The sequence below is a fragment of the Entelurus aequoreus genome, linkage group LG04, assembly GCF_033978785.1.
Source record: "Entelurus aequoreus isolate RoL-2023_Sb linkage group LG04, RoL_Eaeq_v1.1, whole genome shotgun sequence".
Taxonomy (NCBI): domain Eukaryota; kingdom Metazoa; phylum Chordata; class Actinopteri; order Syngnathiformes; family Syngnathidae; genus Entelurus; species Entelurus aequoreus.
Window position 1 is genome coordinate 77,726,154 of NC_084734.1, and position 6,000 is coordinate 77,732,153.

Sequence of the window (6,000 nt, forward strand, 5' to 3'; positions counted from 1 at the left end):
AGTTAAAAATTGTACTGACATGATCCAGTTTAAGAGGTTGTTTAAATTAATAGTGCTTACAAAGTACAAAGAAGAAGAATTATGAGAAAAACTTCCAACCTTATTGAAAATATTCTTCATCTCAGTATGTTAATAATGACTGAATGAATTAATTACATATTACAAACTGTTGTATGTACTAATTCATAGATGTTATTTTATTATATAAAAAGGTCAGTAAATGATTCTATATAATTGTAAATGCTTTGAAGTGGGAAAGGGGTAGGATTAAATAAGCTTTGCTTCTTCCTACTCCTTTTCGGGCATGATGTAAATGAAATGATATGAAATTGTGTGATGTATTATGATGTAAATGTGTTCATGTTCGAAATAAACTAAAAGAAAGAAAGAAAGAAAGAAAGAAAGAATTTGGCTGAATGAAGTGAGACGTTTGGGATTGCACGCTCAGTTACAATCTCCCACCACGCTCTGAGCTACCACGTGCTCCTCTATTTATTTGGGAGGTCCCTGGTTACATCACTGAGGCCGCCTCTAAAAGGAGTGGCCACACATTTCATGCAAAGCAGCTTCCAGTACGCACAATACGTGACGGAGTGTGCTGGGGGCCTTGTGATCGCCTTGTCTCTGCTTCGTCCGCGTGCTGTCGTCTTATCTTCGTTGAGGTCCTTGAAGTCCTTGGCTGTTAGTGGGCTAAGACAAACAAAATATCTGCGACGAGGCAACCCCTTATATGCCGTAGCTGATAACAAGTTTTGTCCTTGCACAGACAGAAAAAGTACAGCTTGAGCACAATAGCTAATAACTATAGCAACAGACTTTAAGCATAAGAGTTGTGTGATAACTTACACATAATTATTCTAACACAACCTACGATCACAGACACTCTGACCACTAGGCCATACTAAATATATCTCATGGAGTACCCCAGGGATCAATACCGTGACCAAAATGGTTCAATCGCTATATCAGGCCAGGGCAATTTAGAGGAAAAAATGTGTCTGGGGCGCCGTATACAGTATCTGTTTTTAAGGAACACTAATACAAAACTTCATGTCATATATGTTGCATATATATGTATGTGCTGCTGTTCCTTTAAGGACGTTGCGACAGCTGCCGTAAAGGAGGTGCGTTGCTAGCGCGGTTGTTATGTTTTGCGGTGAGTCGTAAAAGTGTTCGTCACATGTTTGTACCCTGCTATAATCTGAGTAAAGTTATTCATTGGATATACCTTTTGTTTTCTTTGAACTTTACTACATGGTGTCAGAAGTAACGGACTATCACGTCGCTGCAAGAAAATGGCCAAGTTTAATCCTCCGGATAGTTTTGCGTTCGACCGACCAAATGAATGGGGAGATTGGAAACAAAGTTTCCAACGGTATCGCATAGCAACACAATTAGCAAAGGAGGACGGCGAAGTACAAGTCAGTTGCCTGATATATGCTATGGGTCCAGAGGCTGAAAACATTTTGAAGTCGTTCACGTTGTCAGAGGATGATCAGAAAAAGTTCGACGTTGTGTTAGGAAAATACGACGAGTACTTTTATCCCAAACGGAACGTGATCCACGAGCGCGCAAGTTTCTACCAGAGAGGACCGGTCAAATATCCCACCAATGAGCAGTCCTGGGGGTCAGCTGATATGTGTGGGGAAGTTTCAAGCTAATGCAAAGTACAAAGAGAAGCACTACGCATTCCCAGTGTATGTCATCCGCAGCTTAACTGCAAACAACCTGCTAGGCAGAGACACAGCATGTGCAATGGGGCTGGTGAGCGCATTGAAGAAGTGCACAGTGCATTTGGAGAACATGGAACTCTCAAAACAGACCCAGTTAAAATACTTTTAAAGGACAATGCTGAGCCATATGCAGTGTATACAGCCCGCAGGGTACCACTGCCTCTCATACAGAAGGTCAAAGAGGAGTTACTGCGTATGGAGAAAAATGCTGTAATTGAAAAAGTGACTGATCTTACAGACTGGTGTGCACCGATGGTACCAGTTGCAAGAAAGAACAACAAAGTGCGCATCTGCGTGGACCTGAAGAGGCTAAACGATTCCGTAAGGAGAGAGAGGTACGTCCTCCCAACTGCTGAGGAAATAACTGCAAAGCTGAGTGGCGCTACAATGTTTACATCACTAGACGCTGCCTCAGGGTTTTGGCAGATACCCCTAGATCCCGAAAGCAGTAAGTTAACTACCTTCATAACACCCTTCGGGAGATACTCTTTTAAGCGGCTCCCATTCGGCATCACAAGTGCTCCAGAAATCTGCCAACGGAAAATTGCGGAGACTCTGAATGGCTTGGTTGGAGTAGCTGTTTACATGGATGACATCCTGGTGTATGGAAACACTCCAGAACAGCACGACCAGCATGTAACAAAGGTGCTGGAGAGAGTCAAGTCATTTGGCCTTAAGCTAAACAGAGACAAGTGTGTGTTCAGACAGAAGCAACTTAACTTCCTTGGCCAGGTGATCGACAAAACAGGTGTGAAACCGGATCCCAATAAAGTCAAAGCCATCAGAGAGCTACCACCACCACAGAACGTACAGGAACTCAGACGTGTCCTTGGAATGTTCACGTTCCTGGGGAAATATATCCCAAATCTGTCGACAGTGGGCCAGCCACTTTATGAACTGTTGAGATCCCAAACCGAATGGACGTGGGACCATGCACAGCAGGAGGCGTTCCAGCGCATCAAGGACATCCTGTCTACTTCTCCAGTTCTAAAGTTCTATGACGTGAATCGACCTACAACAGTGTCGGCTGATGCTAGTAGCTACGGCATCGGCGGAGTGCTGCTGCAACTACACGATGGAGACTGGAAGCCAGTCGCTTATTGCTCACGTCGTCTGTCTGAGGCGGAAACCAGATATGCCCCGATCGAAAAGGAGTGCCTGGCAAGCGTCTGGGCATGTGAAAGGTTTGAGAAGTACCTTGTGGGCCTTGAGAACTTTAGGCTAGTCACTGATCACAAGCCCTTGGTGCCACTAATGAACAAGAAAGATTTGGATAATGTTCCGATACGGTGCCAGAGACTGTTAATGAGACTAATGAGATTCAAGCCAACCGCCGAATATGCACCAGGAAAGACTTTGACTGTAGCGGACACCCTGTCACGTAGTCCACTGCAGAACGTGACAGAGGTGACCGACACTCACTCGGATGTGGAATGTTATATTGCAGCCATTGTTGACAACATGCCAGCTACACCACAAAAGCTTGGGACCATAAGAGCAGCCACAGCAGCTGACAGCAACTTGCAGATGGTGCTTAAATGTGTCAAGTCAGGATGGCCGGACTATGTGGCTGATGTTGCACTAGCCATCAGAGACTATTACCCTATAAGGAGTGAACTGTCGGAGTACAACGGAATCATCACAAGAGGATGTCGCATGATAATCCCAAGCTCTGTAAGAGCAGATGTCCTGGATCGAATCCATGATGGACATCAAGGACTGTCAAAATGCAGAGAGCGGGCTAACACTTCAGTGTGGTGGCCTGGCATCTCAGCTGAAATCAAGCAGAAAATCCAGACCTGTCAGGTTTGTCATGAGATGAGACCCACACAGCGAAAAGAGCCCCTCATCTCGACCCCTCTACCTGACCGGCCCTGGAAGAGAATTGCTATTGACTTATGTGATCATAACAAACATACTTACCTCGTCGTGTCAGACTACTTTTCCAGGTTCCTCGAGATACTCCACATGCCTACAACCACTGCCTCACAGGTGGTGTTGAAGCTAAAAGCAGTATTTGCCAGATTCGGTTGCCCAGACCAAGTAATTAGTGATAATGGGCCCCAGTTCACATGTGAGGACTTCCGAGAGTTCGCTAGAGAGTATGACTTTGAGCACATTACCTCAAGTCCCCATCATCCACAAGGAAATGGACATGCTGAGAGAGGAGTCCAAATTGCAAAGACTATTCTAAAACAAAAAGATCCTCTACTCGCTCTCATGTGCTACCGCTCTACACCCTGCACCTCCACTGGTGCAAGCCCAGCTGAACTGCTTATGGGCAGGAAGATAAAAACAACACTTGAGAAAAACCTACTTCCTAGATGGCCTAACCTGAAAACCGTCAGGAGCAAAGATGCAAAGGAGAAGGAGAAACACGCGTTCTACTTCAACCTCCGACATGGAGCAAAGCCCCTGCCGTCGCTGAGACCTGGTGATCCTGTCCGCGTCAAACTGGACAATCAGCACGCCTGGGGAACACCCGCTGTCATCACCGCTGACTGCGCAACGCCAAGATCATACATCATAACTTTTTAAACTGCTTTTTGTCTAACAAATTAAAGTTAAAGTACCAATGATTGTCACAGACACACTAGGTGGGGCGAAATTATTCTCTGCATTTGACCCATCACCCTTGATCGCCCCCTGGGAGGTGAGGGGAGCAGTGAGCAGCAGCGGTGGCCCTACCCGGGAATAATTTTTGGTGATTTAACCCCCAATTCCAACCCTTGATGCTAAGTGCCAACCAGGGAGGTAATGGGTCCCATTTTTATAGTCTTTGGTATGATTCGGCCGGGGTTTGAACTCACAACCTACCGATCTCAGGGCAGACATTCTAACCACTAGGCCATATTAAATATATCTTGTGGAGTACCCCACGGATCAATACCGGGACCAAAATGGTTCAATCGCTATATCGGGCCAAGGCAATTTAGAGAAAAAAATGTTTCTGGGGCGCCGTATACCTGTTTTTAAGGAACACTAATACAAAACTTCACAACCCATTTTTATTCACTGGCTTTTAACCCAGCATGAGACTTTAAACTGTTTAACTTTTTTAACTGTTTTTAACTTTTTTAACTGCTTTTTATCAAACAAATTAAAGTTAAAGGTAAAGTACCAATGATTGTCACAGACACACTAGGTGTGGTGAAATTATTCTCTGCATTTGACCCATCACCCTTGATCGCCCCCTGGGAGGTGAGGGGAGCAGTGAGCTGCAGCGGTGGCCGCGCCCGGGAATAATTTATGTTGATTTAACCCCCAATTCCAACCCTTGATGCTGAGTGCCAAGCAGGGAGGTAATGGGTCCCATTTTTATAGTCTGTGGTAAGACTTGGTCGATGTCAGGGCGGACGCTCTAACCACTAGGCCACTGAGTAGGTGTAAATTGTTCTTAGGGTAATTTGTGTTTGCTTATTCAATGTGTATTTTACTTCTGTTTTAAATCTTATTTTTTAGTCTGTCCTTTGCCTCTATTTTCTTTGTGGTGTACAGCCCGTTGTTCTTCAACTGTGGTTGTTTTTAAAGGGCTTTATAAATAAAGTTGGTATGGTATGGTATGGTATAATGTCTGATTGAAAGCTAAAAACGTTATGACAGACGGCCTTAAACAACGGAATTTAATTATTTTTTTACTGAATGAGACACCCAGAATATACATGAAAATAAAGAATGTGGGATTTACAATATTAACTATGAACGATAAAACTTTGAATATTGACAACTAGTATTGTCCCGATACCAAATTATTTATATACTTTTCGGTACTTTTCTAAATAAAGGAGACCACAAAAATTGCATTATTGGTTTTATTTGAACAAAAAATCTTATGGTACATTAAACATATATTTCTTATTGCAAGTTTGTCCTTAAATAAAATAGTGAACATACTAGACAACTTTTCTTTTATTAGTAAGTAAGCAAACAGAGTCTCCTAATTTAGTCTGCTGACATATGCAGTAACATATTGTGTCATTTTCCATTCTATTATTTTCTCAAAATTATTAAGGACAAATAGTAGAAAATTAATTTTTAATCTACTTGTTCATTTACTGTTAATATCTGCTTACTTTCTCTTTTACCATGTTATATCTTTATTATACAGGAAGAGAACATATGTGTTAGTGATTGCTATGAAGTGGAAAAGGGGGCCTGATTTAATACGATTTGCTTTTTTCTACTCCTTTTTCGGACATGTTGTAAAGAAAACAAAATAAATTAAAGCTGCAAGCAGCGATGGACGGGACCGACTTTGACGGCACAT